The sequence below is a fragment of the Protopterus annectens genome, chromosome 12.part0 (assembly GCF_019279795.1).
Source record: "Protopterus annectens isolate FY-2018-M chromosome 12.part0, PAN1.0, whole genome shotgun sequence".
In the NCBI taxonomy this organism is placed as follows: Eukaryota; Metazoa; Chordata; order Ceratodontiformes; family Protopteridae; genus Protopterus; species Protopterus annectens.
The window spans coordinates 285548364-285568763 of record NC_056746.1 but is presented as its reverse complement, the minus strand read 5'-3'; the positions used below and the strand labels follow the sequence as shown (position 1 = coordinate 285568763).

The 20400-nt window shown below is 42.1% G+C and overlaps 1 protein-coding gene across 1 annotated transcript in view; it reads right to left on the bottom strand.

Annotated features, from left to right (window-relative positions):
* The window catches only part of SLX4 (SLX4 structure-specific endonuclease subunit), a 1828351-nt gene that overhangs the window by 876808 nt on the left and 931143 nt on the right, over positions 1 to 20400 (bottom strand). The window lies entirely within an intron of this gene.

Genomic DNA, 20400 nt, shown 5'->3' with positions numbered 1-20400 from the left:
CTAGCAAATGTTTAAATTCTACCTAAAACTATTACAATGAAGCTTAAGAAAATTCTGAGAGACTAAGTCAGCTTTCAGCAGGAAATAATACTCATAGTGGGGACTGGAATTTGATTTGAAGCACTGAGGATGCATATGGGGACCTAGAAGTGTAAATATAACAATATTTTTTGAAGAAATTTATGAAACTATTTGGTATGGAAGATGTAAATTCAGTAGTAGGAGCTGGATGAGAATTTGTATATTACTTTCCAAGGTACAACAACTGGGCTAGGTGAAAGAAAATTTAAATTTAACAGGAACATGTGCATTTGATTGATAGTTTTGATACGCATCCAATAACTATTTCAGATCATACATCAATAATAACAAAAAAATGCAAAGCAATGAAATAAAAATGAGACACTGGTGCTTCCCCCACTTATCTGAGGAATTTAAGGAACTGGTAGTGGAAATTATTCAGGCGTTAATAAGGAAGATAGAAATTTCTTCAGAAAATATAGCTAGGGAGTGGAAAAACTGAAAGTGGAGTTTAAAATAAGGGTGAAATAAAGGAAAATGAGATATGGTTACGAAGTAACAAGAATTATTTAGAGGGACTGATAAAGGTTAAACTATTGCAGAATAGTGAGAATTTCAGAGAAGAAGAAGAGCAAGTGCGGAGTACTAAACAAAAAATAAAGGACTACCGCTATAATATGCTTGAGTTTAGAATGATTGCTGTTAAGGGACTTTTTGCTGATAACTCCAGAGCACAAAAGCTTTTAGCACAACAGCTCAGGCAACAGAAAGTAGAAAGGGATGTTGCCAAGCTTAGTGAGCCTATATAATAAGGGAAATAACCAGAGATCCTGTAGAAGTTTTAGAAATATTTTGTAAATTTTATGAAAATCTGTATAAAGCAGAGAAACATGGAAAGCAAAAAAAGTACAAATGGAAATGTTTATGGAAGAGTTAAATATGCCAAGGTTAGAAGTAGATAATGCTCAATTACTAACAGAATAGGAGAAGATGAGAGAAAAATTATGTATAACAGATCTACAGGAAAGTTTCCAGGAGCAGATGCTATTCCTGTAAAAGTTTGGAAGCTATGATGGAGGAAAAGTGTTACAGATCTGGAACGTTTTGTTTAATGGTATTTTAAAAGGAAGAGAAGCAACAAAATCCTAGAAGAAAGCTGTGGTGGCTGTAATACCTGAAGATGGTAAAGACCCATCAGATCCAGCTTTACATAGTCCCATTTCAATTTTAAGCCATGATTACAAAATATTTATAATGGCAAAAACAATGGCAAAGGAGATGCCAAAATTGATAGATATCAATGTGTTTTTTGTGGAGGGGAGGCCAACATTTGACAACATTAATAGAACAATGCTGATCCAGAGGAAAGCAAAATGTATGAAAATACCACTGTTATTGGTGGGTCTTGATACAGAGACAACATTTGACAGAGTAAGTTGGGATTTTAAGATCAGGGCAATGAAAGCATTTATATTCCCTGATTAAAAAAATAAGATTAAGAGAATATATGACAGATCACAGGTGAAAATTAAAGGGGGGGTGGTCTTTCTTGATAAGTTTTGTTTGAGCAGAGGAACAAGGGAGGGGTGGCCTTTCCCCTTTGTTATTTGCATAATATTTAGAACCACTGACAAAGAAAATAAGGGACTGTGAAATTCAAGGATATAATTGGTATGGTAATCGAGAAAAGTTGGCTTTATCTGCAGATGATATTATTTTATACCTGATAAAACCAGAAAAAGTCATTCAGTGTTATTGAACATTCTGAGCCAGTTTCAAGTCTTTTTTGGATTACAAAATTAATGAAGATAAAACACAGGCAAAACCTGTAAACTACGTACTCACACTCAGCAATACCCATACTTATGAGGACAACATAAAATAAGTACATAGGAGTACGGATTAAAAAAGATTCTCTTATGGCAGCTAAGGAAATGTGGGAAGAGACTAAATAAAAAATAGTACAAAAATTGCAAAACTGGAAGTTCTGTTTTATCGATATGGGTAGCAAGATACAAACAGTGGAAATGTTTTTAGTCTCTTTAGTTTTATACACAATATTTTTGTTAAGCAGAGGAGATGTTGTGGATAGCAATTAATAAAGACTGAAGGATTTTTATATGGGAGGGGAAGAGAGGAAGAGTCAAGTGGGATACACTAAACCTTCCAATAGAATGAGGTGGTTTGGGGATGACCTGATTTGAAAGGGTATTTTTGAGCTACACAGTTAAGTCTCCTATACAAAGCACAAGCAGAAAGTTATAATTCAAAGTGGAAAGAGGTGATAATGAAATGGGGGGAAACTCAAGAAATAAGGAGAGACTGGGATTTTGGATATATATTCTTAAGGAAAATAACAATGACCATACAGAAAATTATACTGATAAAACAGCAGAAAGTATTCTAAGAACTAAGCCAACAGGGGAATGGAGAAAGTCTGCCTATAGGGATGACTGCAATTAGGGTTAACAGAAGCTGTTTTTTTTTTTACAGAAAAGATAATGAGATGGACATACAAAATACCACATGATAACAATAGGAATCAATCAGAGAAGGTTAAAAAGGATTGGGAGGAAAGACTGACTATGTAATTCACAAAAAAACAATGAAAGGATATACGTCTGGCTCCCAAATACGCAACAAAGTCTTGAAGATTTAGGATCTTTGCTTGGAAGTGTTTGCATAGGTACTGTTATACCCCAAGCAGACGCCAAAAAAAATTTCCTCAGGTGGACTGCAAATGTTAGAGGTGTGATGTAGAAGAAAGAGGTAATTGGAAACATATTGTTTGGGACTATAATGAGTTGGCAGAATTTAAAAGTTCCCTGCAGACTACTCTGACAGAAATACTGGGTGAGCAAATTGGTGTAACTAAGGAAATTTTATTTTATTTTTTTTTGAGCTGTGACACAGAATTGGAATTGCTTAGATACAGTACGGCCTTGCTGATTTTAATGATGGTGGCCATCAAAAATGCAATTACTAGAAAATGGAAATCAAAGTCTAAACCAACTGTACTTGAAGTAGTAAATATAGTAACAGAGATAGGAGAACTGAATGTGGGCTTATTAGAAATGGGTTAGGAGCAAATTACATACTAAAAATGGGAACTGTGGTAGCAATACATGCAGAATAATGTTTTGGAGGAGGAATGACGTTTACGGAAAGGTAGGAAATGAATGAGCTATGTAATGGTTAACTGACAATGAGTGTATGGAAGATTATAAGTGATGTATAATGTTTGTAAATTAAAATATGTCACTACTGCTGGTTTTCATTTATATAAATGTATGATTGTCTATGTCATAATTGATAATTCAATAAAGATGTTTCTTGTTTAAAATAATGACCACATCAGAGTCACCCACCTGTGGCGGAGGCAATTTGCTACCATCTGCAATGGTGGCAAAGGCTGTTTACTTAGTATTTTCTTTTCGTGGCTGGAAGAAGAATTGACAGTTGGACCAGCAGTCTGTTCCATGGTCAAGCCGAAAACAATGTCTCTTTCCCAAGCAGCAAATGCCAGAAGAACTACCAGATCGCAAAAATTACTTCTTTGACAAAAAAAACCACAGTAAAAAGCACATAAAAACACTATGGCAGCCCCACAATGGAAAAGCAAACACAATTTCCCTGCAGAAATATGTTTTTGGTTAGTTTACACTACTTTCAATCTGAAATGAAAAAAAAAATTAGTGTGGTGTTTAAAGGCGTACTAGTCTCAAGACCGTCCATTAAATAACACACTCCTAGATTTAAAATAACTTTTCTGAAGAGGAAAGTAATAAAACATCAACAAAATTTAACAAAATGGAAGCATTTTCCCCAAAGGGAACTTATCTGCCCACCAAATAAAAGCACAAGCAGACAGTCAATCCTCAAAAGCCAAAGAGAACCATACTCTTTGGCGGCAGTAAAACTCTGTAGGGCTTCGAGCCCAAACTTGTCTTTTAGTTAGCTCAGCGCGAGCTGCTTGACAACATGGACTTGTGGAAGGTCCCCTGAAGCTCTGGAAGCTGGCCAGCTGTTATATCCTTGACAGGATACAACCTATACAGCTAAGGCTACTGCAGCATGATCAATATGAACATCATATACATTTTACTTTGCTAAATATTATTGTTGGTCTAGGATCGATAGAAGTTATATAATAAGGAACATATTTTGTGGGTTCAGGAGATAACTGATCCCATCATCTTTTAAGACCATGCAATGATATAGATTAAAATAGAGGGTGAGAAGGAAAGCAAGTTAAGGACCCACTAGAGAGTCACAGCATGCTGGTTGGAGGAAGAAAAAGAAACATAGGATTTAATATGCATTGTTAAGAAAATATTGGAGAAACATCAATTAGCTACTGTAGAAGAATGGGAAAAAATAAAAGAGAATATTAAGACATCCATCCAAAAATGACAATTATGTAATGAGTGATAAAGATGAAAGAAAGTAGAGCAACTGATGGAGTTAACTGAAAGACAAGGAAAAAGGAAACAAAGTAAACAGGAGTGATGGGAGAAGGAAAAGGAAACAAAGAAAATGCTTCAGGGATGGGATGATCAAAAAATATGTAACAAATGCATAGAAGTAGAGAAGCTGTTCTATAAGGCCTTGCCAAAAGCAACAAAAGCATTGCACGTGAGATTAAGGCAGGAAGAGGTACATGGCTTTATTCTGACTCAAAAAAATCCTCTAAGAGATACCTTAGAGGAATTCACAGAATACTATCAAATGCTGTATAAGAAAAAGAGAACAGATGGAACAGAAGAGACAGATGAGAGAGAGTGGGATTGGCTGGAAATGAAACAGTTACAGGATCAAGAAGTTGAATCACTTACAGTGACCATTAAGCATGAGTAACTGCTGACAGCATGGGGAAGATGGCTAAAGGGAAGTCTTCAGAAAGTGATGGGTTGCCAGCTGAGCTATGGGAATTACAGAAGGAGGTAGTAGACAGGTACATCAGTACCAGATTCACAGAAAGAGGCAGTGATTTCAGTAATTCCAAAATAAGGGAAAGATCAGAGAAATTTGACTTCTGATAGGCCAATCTCAGTGTTAAATCATGATTATAAAAGGTTTGTGCTGATTCAAACAGACAGGCTGAAATGGAAACTACTGAGCTTGATACCTAAGGAGCAGAATAGTTTCATACAGGTGAAGAAGGACTACAGATAGTTTAATTACAGTTCTTCTTATGATTCAAAATGTACAAGATATGAATAAAGAGTCAACGCTAATTTCTTTAAATGCAGGAAAAGCATTTTGACAGACTGGACTGCAAATACTTGATACAAACTGGAAAGAAGGTTGAAATGCCACGAGACTGGGTAAAGATGATAGAAAGAATATACAAAGCAGCTAAAGCAAGACTGAAAATCAGAGTTAGACAATCAGAAGTAACCAAAACAGAGTGTGGTAAGAGGCAAGCATGTCCTCTTTCTCAGCTTTTGTTTGCCCTGTACCTAGAACTACTAATAGAGATTACAATGAAATAAGGACTAAGAAGATATGACTGGCAGGGCAGGTGGAAAAAGTTTCATTACATGCTGATGATGTTATAATAACCTTAACAAGGTATACAATAGACTTAAAAAGACTAAAGAGGATTCTGAAGGGATCGGATGAAAAATCAGGTTGTAAGGTATACTAAGAAAAAACACAGGCTATAGTTTTAAATCAAAAGGAAATCAGACAGGAGGAAGGTATATCAAATGGGCTATTGGTGAAGGAGATAAAATATAGAGTGGGAATTAGAGATTCGGTACTGGAGTCCTAGAAGAGAACTTACGAAGAAGTATGAGACAGAAAAGAGATAACTAAAGTGGACTGCATTAGAGTTGCATTTAGATCAAAGAATACTGTTTTACAAAAGTGCATTATGCCACACTTCATACATCCAGACGAGCATTTCGGATGACACCAAGGAATATCGTCTTACAGAAAGTGAAACAACTATGTACTGAATTTGTTTGTAGGTAAGAGACACCAAGAGTGGCATGGCAGAAAATGACAATGTCAATGACAAAATGAGGATTAGGCTTTCCAGATCTAAAAGAAAGCCTGAAGGTGTGTGTATCCACATCTAAAAGAAAGTCTGAAGGCATGCATACTTGCAAATGGATTAGTTTTAGCAGACACGGATTAAAGCAGATTGGAAACAGAAGATAACGCAGGGGAGAAAGAATTAAGAATGGGTAGCAATATACTAGAGGACCAGCTGGAGGTGCCAGTAAAGAAGTTTGAATGGCAAGTACAAAATGAGTTTTGTAAGATATAGCGGGAAAGTGGCTGGGATAAATGGAGAATAAGAATTCTCCTCACTGGGTAGAAAAAGGAGAAGGAGGTGGACAAAGCAACAGGTATGTGGAGACAGGGAAAAAAGAGAGATTTTTGGGATCAGGTCCAAAATGAGGGGGAAGACATAAAACTTGGGTGGAACTAGGGGAATAATTTGATCTGGGAGACTTGTTGGAATATGAATATCAAGGCATTCAAACTAAATGGAGTCAAATCAATAGAATTTGGGAGGATAATCTTCAAACACTGAACTTTATACAGGAAGTAGAGTTGAGAAGAGTGAAAGGTTGATTAAAATAGGAAAGGGATGGGTACAATATACTAAAATGGAGGTAGGGAAGCAAATGAAGAATGACTGGGAAAGAGAACTGGAAGAACAATCACAGACGTGGAATGGAAGGAGATTACAAAACATCCAAGATACACTTCCAAATTATGTAAATTTAGAATATTAGCATGGAAATGTCTGCATAAGTATTTTTACACCCCAAAACGATTGTCTAGAATGTCTCCAGCATACAAGTGTATCTGTTGCAGATGCAGGAAGGCCAAAGGAACATGGATGCATGTGCTTTGGGTCTGTGAAAATATGGAGGAGTTTAAGGAAGAAATCAGCCAAATATTGAGGGATAAAGATTTTGTAGTAGTAAGTAGCACTTACAAAACTGTAATGTATAAGCATGACACTTAACCAGACATTGCTCCTGGGTTGCCCCTGAAAAGTGATTGCGTGTTCACTGGGTCTACCTGTTTAACAAATAGGTTTATTATTATCATTGGTTACAGCAAGATATTACACAACAAACAAAAAGAAATAATACGGTTGTTCGTGACAGTAGTGAAAAAATAGTAACTAGAAACTAGAAGAAAAGGGAGGTCCTAGAAGAGGAGCATGTTAAGAATATAATGAATAAATTGATGCAACAGGCAAGGAGAAATTTGGAGGCAAAGAATACAATTCAATTTGTAAGAAGAGGAATGACTCAGGCTTTTGGGGGAGTTTTTAAGAAGACTAGCATTATGCAGGAAAGGGAGAAAAAAAGTATATTGTATATAGTTTGTGTTAAAATACGCATACAGTTTTATAGTTAGGGTTACACAGTTTTGGTAGCATATGTATAAAGTCAGACATAAGATTGTAAAAAATAAGATATCATACGTGAAAAAGATGGTAACTTTTGCCACTGGTTATGCTGTGATGTACAAAAAGTAATTTGTTTAAAAAGGGGATTAATAATGGGAAAAACACTGCATTACATCAGACGAATGAATACTCGCACTATGAGTGAGAAGTGTGAAGTCTGTATGAATGAAGTTAAAGAAAAAGGTATTCTGATACAATCAATCAATAAATAATAAAAGAACAGAGCTATGATGGAAATTATATGTATAATGCATGCATACAGCAATGGAAAGTATTACTGCGATCTTTCTTTATTGGTATTAATATATATGAATTCATGATACAAACTAAAACAGTAATGAATAAAAGCTGTTTAATAAAAAATGAAAAAAGGCAATGCAGGTCAAGCCAGTGAACAGGGTTTTCTTGGACATTGTTGTTCTTTGCTTGCCTGGGATCAAAAATACAAACAACTAATTTGTTTGCCTGAAATATTTAGTCTTATTAGGTAAAATCTTAGTTGCCAATGCACATACAAGAGATGCAAGAGCCTCACTCCATTCTTCTGAAGATTTTGGAGGAAAAAGGATAAGTGGACTGGTTTGCGAAGGCATCTGAGATTACTTTCATTGGACTGGTCCGCAAGTGTACACTCAGGTCTGCAATTCTTCAGGAAATGAGCTTTAAAGTGTATGTACCTGCTGGTGTAAAAGCTGGAAGGGTCAGTTTTTTTAAAGTGAAGTTCAAGTTCCATTGAGAAGACATCTGCGTCTTTGGGAGTCTGAAATGCAGTAACCCATTCAAAACCTACAGAAGGAATAAGTGTTAAAGACAGTTCTAAGGACTGGCATGTTTGCTGAGGTTGAATGATGAAGGAGGGCTAGTTGAAATGATGCCATGTTTATTCAGAAACTATCTAGTCTGCACTAAAATGGGAAGCTGGTACACTTAGATAGGTAGGATTTCCTTGTGTTGTATATATTTAGCCACCTTAATAATCCTCAAGTCCTCAGTTTTAAAGATGTCCTAATATGGGATCAAGGTTCTATCTCCTAGGTCGCAAAGTTTAGGTATTTTAGGTTTAGATGCATCAGAGTCCCGCTGCTGGAAGGGAACAATGTTGCATGAGACAGGGAAGATCAGAGGAGCACTTTTGCTCATTTCCTTGACTTGGCAGAACCAATGTTGTCTTAACCACAGGGCTGATAAGATTAGTCTGGCTCTGTTTTGTGCAGCATTTTTTAGTACCACCAATATCAGGGGTAAGGGAGAAAAGACAGAAATAAAGCATTTTATCCAGTGCACAGAAAAAGTGTCCATTGCTACGAGTGTCCAGCAAGGGAACTTGAAGCAGGACTCTGGAATCCAATGGTTTTCTGTGAAGGCAAACCTATTTATCCCCAGGATTATCCAAAGCAGAGTGAGCTCCCCGAAAACTCTGGATTCAAACTCTACTCATGAGCAGTAGATGTAGATCTGCTAAAGGGATCCACCATGGCATTATATATCAATGGAATGAAACATGCGCTAAGACAGAAAGCTGTACAGAATAGAAGACTGAAGTAGCTATCCATATGTGCTGATAAAACCTGCAGAAATCAAATGCTTGAAAGGAAGGAAAGACTGTCTGAATATGAGGCTTCTCAAAAAATAATTGTTTCAAAAAATAGCATTCAAAGATACAGCACACAATGAAATCCTGAAACTTTCTTCTGTACCATAGAAACTGGAAGGAACACACTACACTAATTTCATTAAACTGCAAAAAAAGCAACTGGACTGTAGTCCACAGTACGATTTGTTAACTAAAAGGGCAAGCCATATGTATGGTCTAAATTTGGTTATCAGAAAGAAGCAAAGACCTATAGTAATAAAGATGCAGTTACAGCAGCAGAAAGCACTGCCCCTGACAATACTGTGGAAAAAGGGAAATGTATTAATAACTGGGGACTCCACAGTATTTGTGGAAGAGGATTATTCACTGTACACCATGCAGAAGAGAAGTGTGCTTGTCCCAGCAATAAAAGGATGTCAAAAGGCATGTAGAGATTCAATTTGTTATATCCAACTGCTTTTACAATATTTATCCTGGAGGATCAAAGATATTTTCTGATGCAGAACAGGCTAAGGAGGAAATAAAGAAGTTTACCCAGTAAAGGATAAGCCAACAAGCTGAATCAAGCTCGTTTCTTCTTCCTCTAACAACAGCAAAGCTCAGAGAGAGCACTAGCCAATAACTTTTAGTTATGTACTCACCATAACTTCAGATGTTTGGGATCCATCTCGCCTACATTCAAACTGATGGGTTCGGAGCCGATCCTCGGCTCCGACTCGGCACGCTTATGCCAAAGAGCGTAGTCTCTTATTGGCTGAGCTTACTATATCCCAGGATGCACCACTACCAGTCCCCCAGATCTAGTTTGTCCGCATACATGCACACACGCATGCACTGCTTATATAACATTGACAGATGATACAAGATAAAAAACAGTAGAACTCAAACCGTTCCATCTCTTCTGATCTCCAAGGCAGGGGGAAGGAGGGTGGGTATTAGGAATGTGGAGATGGATCCCAAACATCTGAAGTTATGGTGAGTACATAACTAAAAGATGTTATGTGATCCTATCTCGCCTACATTCAAACTGATGGGACAGCGTCCCTAGCACCTAAATCCTGGGTGGCTCACTGGAAAACACTCCTGAGTACCGTGGAACCAAATGATGCTCGCCCTTTAGATGCCACATCCAATTTATAGTGGGAAATGAAAGTGTGCGGGTTGGACCAAGTAGCCGCAGCACAAATCTCAGAAATAGCGAGCTTGGAATGGAATGCAATAGAGGTAGCCATAGCTCTAGTAGAGTGAGCTTTGACCGATGCAGCAAGTTGTTTATTTGAAGAGGAATAAACCTGAGTTATGCAATCTCTGATCCATTTGGCAATAGTAGCTTTAGTGATGGTTTTACCCAGTTTATTATCTGCAAAGGACACAAACAACTGGTCTGTTTTTCGAATTTGTTGAGTCCTATCTAGATAGAAGCGCAACTGCCTGTGAACATCCAATGTATGTAAGGTGTATTCCGCTTTGTTTGAAAATTTTGGAAAGAAAACTGGTAGCTCTAGAGATTGTTGGAGACAGAGATTAGAGCAAACTTTTGGAACAAAGGATGGATTAGGCCTAAGTGAAACTCTATCCTTGTGAAAAATCAAGTACGGTGGTTTGATAGATAGGGCTTGAAGTTCTGAAACCCTTCTTGCAGAGGTAATTGCAATTAAGAAGGCAGTTTTCCAAGACAGATATTTCAACTCACATGTAGCAGCCGGTTCAAAGGGGGAAGATGTTAAGGCACGAAGTACCAAATCAAGATCCCACGGAGGTGCAGGATGAAAAACTGGGGGTCTTAAAAGCACAGCACCTTTCATGAAAGTTTTACACAGTCTGCTGCTCATCAAAGGTGGGTCTATGGAATCGTGAAATTTTGATATAGCTGCTAGTTGGACTTTAATAGTAGATACTGAAGATCCTTGATTAAACAAGGAAGTTAAAAATTTCAAGACCTCTGGTATCGGGGCAGTAATAGGGTCTAAGCCTCTGAGTTGAGCCCAGATAGCAAACCTCTTCCACTTACTGTGATACAATTTCTTAGTGGTGGGTTTGTGGGCTGAAGATAAAATGTGAATAACTTCCGGGTCCAAGGTGTGATTTCTGACTATAGTCGGAAGTGGAGGAGCCAAGCTGTTAATTTCAACGTGTGAAGGGACTGGTGCTGTTGTCCCGACTGATGAACCAGGAGGTCCGGAATTAGATCCAAGAACCAAGGACCGTCCAGGGTATATTTCTGTAGGTAAGGGAACCATACTTGACGAGGCCAGTACGGAGCAATTAGAATCATTGTGGACCCCAATTGGGAAGCTTTCTGGATGACTTTGGGGAGGAGCGGAATCGGAGGGAAAGCATAAAGCAGTCCTGTTGGCCAAGGTTGGACTAGAGCATCCATAGCTGTCTCCCCTTGACGCGGGGTCAAGGAAAAGAACCTCTTGCACTTCGTGTTTCGTGGTGTTGCAAACAGGTCGCAGCACGGAATCCCCCACCTTTTGAAAATCTGAGCTGCTACTGTTTCGTTCAGAGGCCACTCGTGAGGAGAAAGAATAGTCCTGCTCAGCCTGTCTGCTAATACATTGGATTTGCCTGGAATGTGGGTCGCTACCAGGAAGCGCTTGGTAGCCACTGCCCATTCCCACACCCTCATGGCCTCTCTGCAAAGGGGGTAAGATCTGGTCCCTCCTTGTTTGTTTAGATACCAGACCACCGACATGTTGTCTGTGTGGATGGCGATAATGCCTTGAGGGAGAAAGTTGTGGAGGGCTTGTAGGGACAGAAGTACAGCCCTCATTTCCAACACATTGATATGGAGAAATGTTTCGTTTGGAATCCAAGAACCCTGAACTGACCTGCCCAGACAATGCCCCCCCCACCCCGTCTGGGAGGCATCCGTTGTCAAGGTGGCCACCGGAGGGGGTATAACAAAGGGTCTTCCCTGATTCAGATTGGATGGCAGAAGCCACCAGCGGAGGTCCCGTTTGCACGTTTCTGTTATCAGTATGTGATGATTGAGGGGGAGATCCTGAAAAGACCATTGTGTCAATAATAGCCACTGGAGAATCCTCATGTGCAATCTTGCCAGCGGAACTAAGAGAACCGTGGCAGACATTGAACCTAAAAGTTGCAGGACCATCCTGGCTGGGGCTTTGGATCTTAGAAGCAGGGCTCGGACTTGATCTTGTAATGTTTGTATCCTTTCGGTAGGAAGGAAGATTCACATTAATTTTGAGTCTATCTCTGCTCCTATGAATCTTATGCGCTGAGAAGGCAGCAAGACAGACTTTGACCAGTTGAATGTAATTCCCAGGGAAGCACCCAGGGAGATGGTGGCTTGCAGGTTCTCTAGTAGTAGATGCCTGGTGGTGGCCGTCAGGAGCCAGTCGTCCAGATAGAGAAACACTTGGAATCCGAGACTCCTCAGGTGAGCAGTCACTACTGCCAAACACTTGGTGAACACCCTGGGGGCTGTGGTGAGACCAAAGGGCAGAGCACAAAATTGGAAATGACTGTCTCCCAGGCTGAAGCGCAGATACCTCCTGGACGCCTGATGTATCGGTATGTGATAATAGGCGTCCTTGAGATCTATGGAGCACATCCAAACATCTTTCTCCAGCAATGGGAGAATGGATTGTAAAGTGACCATTTGGAATTTGGACTTCATGACGGACTGGTTTAGTTTGCTGAGATCCAAAATGGGTCTCAGGTCCCCTGTCTTTTTTGGCACTGAAAAGAACCTTGAGTAATTTCCGGATCCGATCTGGTCTGTGGGGACCGGTTGGATGACTCCTTTTTCTAGCAGCTTTGAAGCTTCTACGGCTGCAATTTCCCTTTGACTGGGTGGTGGGTCCGGGATTTTTTTGGACGGTGGGGGTGGGCGTGTGAAGGGAATAGTGTAACCTCCGGCAATAATCTGAAGCACCCATCTGTCCTGAGTAATAGACTCCCAGGCTTTTAGGTGCTTGGCAAAACGGCACCCGACTGGCTCCGGAGCAGCACAGCCGGGCAATCCCTCATGAAGTGTGGGAGGCTGAAGAGCCACGAAAGGACTCGTGGTCTCCAGTGTTGCGGGGGCCTCTGCCGCCTCTGGGACGGCGTCTCCCAGAAAAGTTTCCCCTTCCTCTGCCTCTGGAAGGGGAATCTTCCTGCTGTTGAGGAAAGAATTTCTGTGATTTGCGGAACCACATCTTCCCTCCCCTTTTAACCTTGGGATAAGGCCGAAAGGGAGTGGAAAATCGTGCTCCTACGGCAGATAAAGTCTTTCCCTCCTGCTCACAGCGGGTAAGAGTGTCCTTTACCTTGGGTCCAAACAAAGAGGACCCATCAAAGGGAGCGTCGGCAAAGGAAGACTTGAAGGCCTCCGCGAAATGACACAAACGGAGCCAGGCTTGTCTTCGTAGAGCCACGCCTGTGCCTGCCGCTCTACCCACCCCTTCGGCCGCATATGAAATTAGCCGCATGGACGAGTTAGAAATCGAGTTAAGGGTAGCCAACTGAGAGCTAACCGACTGGGCTAGCTGCTCAGGTAGGTTACCTGAGAGGGAGTCTGAGAGTTCCTTGATCAGATCCCTCTGTAGTCTGGTGAAATGAGCCAAATAATTCAGGGACCTCAGAGTAAAGGCCGCTGAAGTCAGGGTGCGTTTCCCGTACCGGTCCATGCTCCTAGACTCCTTATTAGGAGGATGGACGGACGTTGAAGCCTCTGCCACGTCCTGCTGTGTAGCAGATGCCACCACCATGGCATCTACAGCCACACCTTTCGTCAAGAACTCCTTCTCGGGTGGGGCAGACAAAAATTTGTTAGGGCGAGAAGGCACTGGTTCCACAGTATCTGGATGTTCCCACGCCCTTCAACAAACCAAATCCAGGAGCTCGTCGAAGGGCGGAGACACCCAGGAGGCGGAGGGCTGAGCCCCGAAGGCCTTGAGGAACACCGACTCATCAGCGGAGGGGGGTTTGGAATTCCAGCCGCCTCGTTGCTTAAGGATCTCTAGAATGTCTGCAAATGAGACATCATCCGAGGACGACTTTGGGGACCCCTCCGCATCATCAAGATCAGTGTCCGATGTAAGAGACTCATCGGGGGAGTCTACGTGCTTCCTCTTGCACGATCTCTTCCTTGGGGGCTCCTCCGAAGACAACTCCGAAAGACCCTCAGGAGGAGGGGAACCCCCAGTGGGGGTAAACTCAGGCCCCGGGGCTCCGCTGTCTAGAGACAGGGGAACTACCAAAGACCCAGTCTCCATGCCCAGGGAAGGTGCCGGTAAAGCTGTAGAGATGGCCAAAGACGACTTGGCCAAGGCACTCCTCATAGCTCTAAAGGCCGGACCCCCAGAATCCTGGGAGGGTCCAGTCTCTGGAGCCATGATAGCAGACGGAAGTCCCGCGGCCGAAGCACCGAGAGGGAGGCTTGGAATCGACTGCATTGGTCCCGAAACATCACCCCCGGGCCCGGCTGAAGAAGTCCGTGTGCTAAACTCCGACCCGAAGGCTGGGGTTAGAGTAAGGGTCGGAGCCGACCCTAGGATCTCTACTGGCTCCGTCAGCACCTGCTCCGACGGAGCCAAAGCGGTCGGAGGAGAAATGGCAATGGAATGGGCTATCGGCTCCGAAGCCAAGTGGGTCGGAGCCGAAACTAATTTCTGAAAGACTGGGGACTGGAAAAGTCTTTGGAGCACCCTGTCTATGTCCGAATCTGACATCCTTGATGACCTGGAAGAGACCGAACGGGTCCGAGTAGGCCTCTCCAACGGCTCCAAGGGACTAGGGGACCGGCTCCGAATCGACTCGATAACTATCGGCGCCGAAGGAGTGTCCAAACCAATTTCCATCGGTGCCGAAGAGGGCTTAGGCGCCGAGGAGGAAGTGTCTGAGCGGACAACCTTCATCGGCTCCGAGATCAGTGGAGCCGATGAAGGTGACCCGCCTCTCGATGCCCCAGCCGTCGGCTCCGAACCCAGAGGAGTCGAGGCTGGAGGCATCGAGGCAGACCGTTCCACCCTCGGCTCCGAAGTCCGTGGAGCCGAAGGAGAAGCCTGCCTATGTCTTTTGGCGGTCGGTTCCGACGGACTGGTCGGAGCCGACGCCCTTTTCTTTTTAGCAGGAGAAGGAGAGGAAGCTAATGCCTCTTCAAATGAAGGTTTAACAAGGCCTTTTAAAATAAGTTTATTTTTCCTCTCTTGGAGGACCCTCGAGGAAAAAGCGTGACAGACACTACAGGACTCCTGCAAATGTTTGGCGCCCAAACAGTACACACAGAGAGAGTGATCATCAGTGATCGACATTTTGAAACTGCACTTAGTGCACTTTTTAAACCCTGAAGGCCTAGGAGCCTGTGACATTATGGCAATAAATCAGTGAACTAGCCAAAAACACAAAACACTCTAGCTATCACACAAAGATTTCTTTCCTTTCCTTTTTTAAAAAAAGAAGGACTGTCACAAATAGAAAAAAGTAAGACTAAAGGATCTAAGATCCCTAAATAGTACGGACTCGCCAGACAACAGACTGACAGGGGAAGGCCCTTCAACGCAAATGGGACTTCTAGTCAGACAATACTCAGTCACTACACAAGAATTTCACCAAGAAAAAACTCCACTCACACACAAAAAACACACGATAGCTGTTAAAACAGCTTTTTGTTGAATTTTAAGGAAATCCCTGACAGGAAAGTAAGTGAAAAAACACTACTTAGCTCAGCCAAGCTCGAGACCACGTCTTCGCTTGTTAGCGGCAAACGAGATCTGGGGGACTGGTAGTGGTGCATCCTGGGATATAGTAAGCTCAGCCAATAAGAGACTACGCTCTTTGGCATAAGCGTGCCGAGTCGGAGCCGAGGATCGGCTCCGAACCCATCAGTTTGAATGTAGGCGAGATAGGATCACATAACATCTGAAGTTATGCACTTACCATAACTTGGCATCTATGTTGTCCATTTTCATTCTCCATCACTACTGGGTTTTTGGATCCATCCTTAGATCTGACTTGGCCATCTTCATAAGACTTTAGAATCAAGTCTCGAGCTCCTCCCCTTCCCACAATGCATCACACCACCTTAACTCCTCAGATAGAGTTTGCTGCACTAACAGGGATCATTACCAGAAAGAGATAGAACAGAATACGAATTTCTAGGGCTCAAACAAGAACCTACCGGTTCCAAATTCCTCTACGTAACCTCTCGCAGATAGCAAGGCTGGGTGATGGATGGGAGGGGAGTGATGGAGAATGAATATGGACAACACAGATGGCAAGTTATGGTAAGTACATAACTTCTATATCTAATGTTGTCCTTTTCATTCTCCATCACTACTGGGTCAGAGCCCCCAGCTATGTAACTCCTGGGTGGCCTCTAAGGAAGGATGTGCCAGAGCACTGTTCAGCCAAAGGATGTCCTGATTCTGGAGACAATGTCCAATTTGAAATATGAAACAAAGGTAGGAGTCTTAGACCAAATGGCTGCAGCACAGATTTCGACTGATGTCCTGGCAGAAAAAGCTGAAGAAGTGGCCATGTATCTAGTCAAGTGAGCTTTAGGTGGATGAGGTAATTTGACTGCTTTTTGGGAATAAATGGTAGAAATGCAATTCGTTATTCATTTTGCTAGGGTGACCTTAGACACTGCTTGACCCAAAAGATTAGAGTAAAAAAATACAAAGAGTTGATGAGATTTTCTATGTTTCTTTGTCCTATGCAGATAGAAACACAACTGTGTGACCATCAAGAAGATGTAACATGTATTCTCCTTTATATGCATAATTTGGAAAGAAAACCAGTAATTGAATGGACTGATTAATGTTGTACTCTGTTGTTACCTTGGGCATAAAACAGGGGTTTGTTCTTAGGGAAACTCTGTCTTTGTGAAAAATTATGCAAGAAGGTTTGGATGAGAAGGCTTGCAATTCAGATACTCTCTCAGATGATGTGATGGTAACCAAGAATATAGTCTTCCATGAAAGAAATTTCAAGTCACAACTATTGGCTGGCTTGAAAGACATTTGAGTGAGGCCTTGAAGGACAAGTGTAACATACCAATGACTGGAAGTTTTTTAATGGAGGCCTTAGAAGAAAAATATCCCTCATAAAAGCCTTGCACAATTTTGATGAGGAAATAAAGGAAGACCTTTTTCCCAAATGGAAATTAGAAATGACAGCCAACTGCAACTTAATAGTAGAGAAACTGGTGCCGTCATGAAAAAGTGAACTCAGAAAAAAGGAAACAGCTGACACAGGTGCTGTAAAGGGATCAATATTCTTCTTAGAGACCCAAATCGAGAATATATTCCACTTACTGTTATAGACCTTTTTTGTGGAAACTTTTTGAGGTGCCAAGATTACGTCACGTATTGGAAAGCTAGACTGGACTTTCTTATAATCACTGGAATTGGAGAAACCATTGTGATGGATGGGATATGAGGTCCTGATCAGGATCCAGTATCCACAGGGGATACTTCAGACGAGGCCATAGGAAGGGGAACCATACCTGACGAGGCTAGAAGGAGACAATGAAGATCACTCAGCACTTCAGTCTGCTGGCCTTCTGTAGAAACTTCAGGATCAAAGGAAGAGGGGGTAAGCATACAGGAGACCCGTGGGCCAATTGTGGACTAGAGCATTCCCCTTGATGACTCCCCCTTTGGAGGGATCACTGCAAACTACTTGATGCATGTGTTGTTTAGGGAAGAGGCAAAAAAGTCACAGCAAAGTAGGCCCCAATGGCTGAAAATCTGGTTTGCTACTGTGCGATTGAGAGACCACTCATATGGGGGGATCAAAACTGACCTGCTGAGACTGTCTGCTAGCACTTTGGTTGCCCCAGGAACATGCATTGCAATTAGAAAGCGACTTGAAGAGATTGCCCATTCCCAAACCCTCACGGCCTCTTTGAATAACAGGTAGGATGAGGTTCTTGTTAGTTTATATACCAGACCACTAACGGGTTGTCTGTATGAATCTCATTAGTCCCTAAGGGAGAAGGTCCTGAAAGGCTTGCAATGTATGAACGACTGCTCTCATCTCTAGGTCATTGATATGCACTTGGTCTTGTGCTGGGACTACATGCCTTATAGGTTCATAGGTAGGTACTAGGCTATTGGCCCAAGGACCTAAGTAAGCCTAGCCAACAAGGTTCCCTGGCTTATGCCACCCAAGAAAGTTATTTTCCTATGCCACTGTCGAGCAGAGACACAGAAGTGATCCCCAGGGTGTATTTCCTATTTCCCATTTCCCATCCACTCATCAAGATTTTTTCTTGAAGAGTGCTAATGAAGAACTTTGCTTGACATAGATGGGTAGCCTGTTCCAGAGTATGGGAAGTCTCTGGGACAGGAATCTATCCCTGCAGCATGTCCTATTTATTGTGGTGACAAGGTTTAGGTCCCAGAGCGTGTAGCTCGGAGGGATTGGGATTTCTTTAGGTGTAACATATCCAACAGCTCTTTGTTTGACATAGCTTTATATGTTAGGCAGAGATCACCTCGGAGTAGGTGATATGCTGTGGAATAAAGCTGGAGTTTTTTGAGGCGGTCAGTGTAGGGCATTTGTTTGAGGCCAGTAATCCTCTTTGTGAGGTACTTCTGTGGCCTTTCCAGCTGCTGCAGATGTCTTGTGAGGTACATTCAAAAAGGGATGTTGTACTCTATAATGGGTCTAATGAGTCTCGAGTAGAGGGGAACAATTACCTCTTTTTTCCTGCATGAAAACTCTTTTATGATGAGGTGTGCCACGTAGAAGGACTTCCTGACTACTGGGGCAATGTGACTATCAAAGGAGAGACTACTGTCCACCTGGGTTCCAAGGTCTCTTATCACGCATTCGGTGTTAAGTAGATTGCTGCCTATGTGGTAGTTTATGGGTACAGAGTTTTTACCAAAGGGGATGACACTGCACTTTTTGGCATTGAGCTTAAGGCCATGGCTCTGACACCAGGCATCTGTCTCAGCGAGGCCCTTCTGTAGGATGTCAGCATCATTTGGGGACTTGACTATGGCTCCTAGTTTGCAGTCATCTGCGAACTTCGTTAGCCAGAGGCCTTCTGTTTTAGCCTGTACTTCAGAGAAGTAGATACCAAACAGGAGAGGTCCCAGGATGGAACCCTGTGGTACTCCACTTGTCACGGCTTTGAGGTCAGATTTGGAGTCTGCAACTTTTACAGTGTGGGTTCTTCAGGTACTATCAGTTTCAAGAGTTGTTTGTTTACATTTTTTTTGTCTCAACCCCCCCCCCCCTTTATTTATTTATTTAATTTTCCTTTTCTACATTTGGTTAAGACTATAAAGGAGCATGAACAGTGTAGAGAGGAAAATGGAATACATGGATACAGGGTGGAAGGAAGTGGAAGTAAGGTAGATTGAGGGTAGGCATTGGCTAAGGGCTACTTTTATTGTGATTACAGGGTTTTTTGTCCCCTCTGCAGCATGGCAGCATTGGTAAAACCTCTTGTCCTCCTGCTGTCTTTCTTTCTTGGACTAAAGCGTTAGCCTGCTTTGAACCAAGTGCAAGTGTCAGCATGTGGGTTTCATAGTTTTTGTAGTTGGTTTGGCAAGTGCTTATAGGTTCATAGGTAGGTACTAGGCTTTTGGCCCTAGGGCCAATATATGCCTAGCCAAACGGTACCCTGGCTTTTAACACCCAAGAAAATTATTTTCCTGTGCCCCTGTCAAGCAGAGCCACAGAAGTGATCCCCAGGGTGAATTTTCTATCTCCCATCCAATCATCAAGATTTTTCTTGAAGAGTGCTAATGAGGAGCTTTGTTTGATATAGACAGGTAGTTTGTTCCAGAGTATGGGAAGTCTATGACCATCTTGGACCATCTTTCTCTGAAAATGCCCCTCTACCCCAACTGGGAAGCATCCGTGGCCACTGTGGCTGCTGGAGGGGAGAGACAGAACAACCTGCCCAACGATAGGTCATTTGACTGCATCCATCATTGGAGATGCCTTCTGCAGATCAGAGTTACTTGGATTGGAACAGATAGGTGCCGGTATAGAATGGACCATCGAACATCCAGGGTTCATTGTAGGACTCACAAAGTACCTTGCTAAGGGTATGAGAATTCTGGATGCTGACACAGAACCCAGCACTCTGAAAACTAACTGTGCTGGGGAAGATGGAAAGTGCAATAAGTCCTGGACTTGCTGTCTCAGAGAAGTTATGTGATGCAGAGGCAGGGAACCTACTTGAGTGGAAGTGTTCAGTTGTGTTCCTATAAACTCTAGATTCTGCAGAGGAATCATGTTTGACTTTGTCAAGTTTATTGAAATACCAGGAAACTGAAGATCTGTAACAGATAACCCCAGGCCTGAATCATTTGATGCCTTGTTGGTGCAGTAAGGAACCAATCGTCTAAATACAGAAACACTTGCA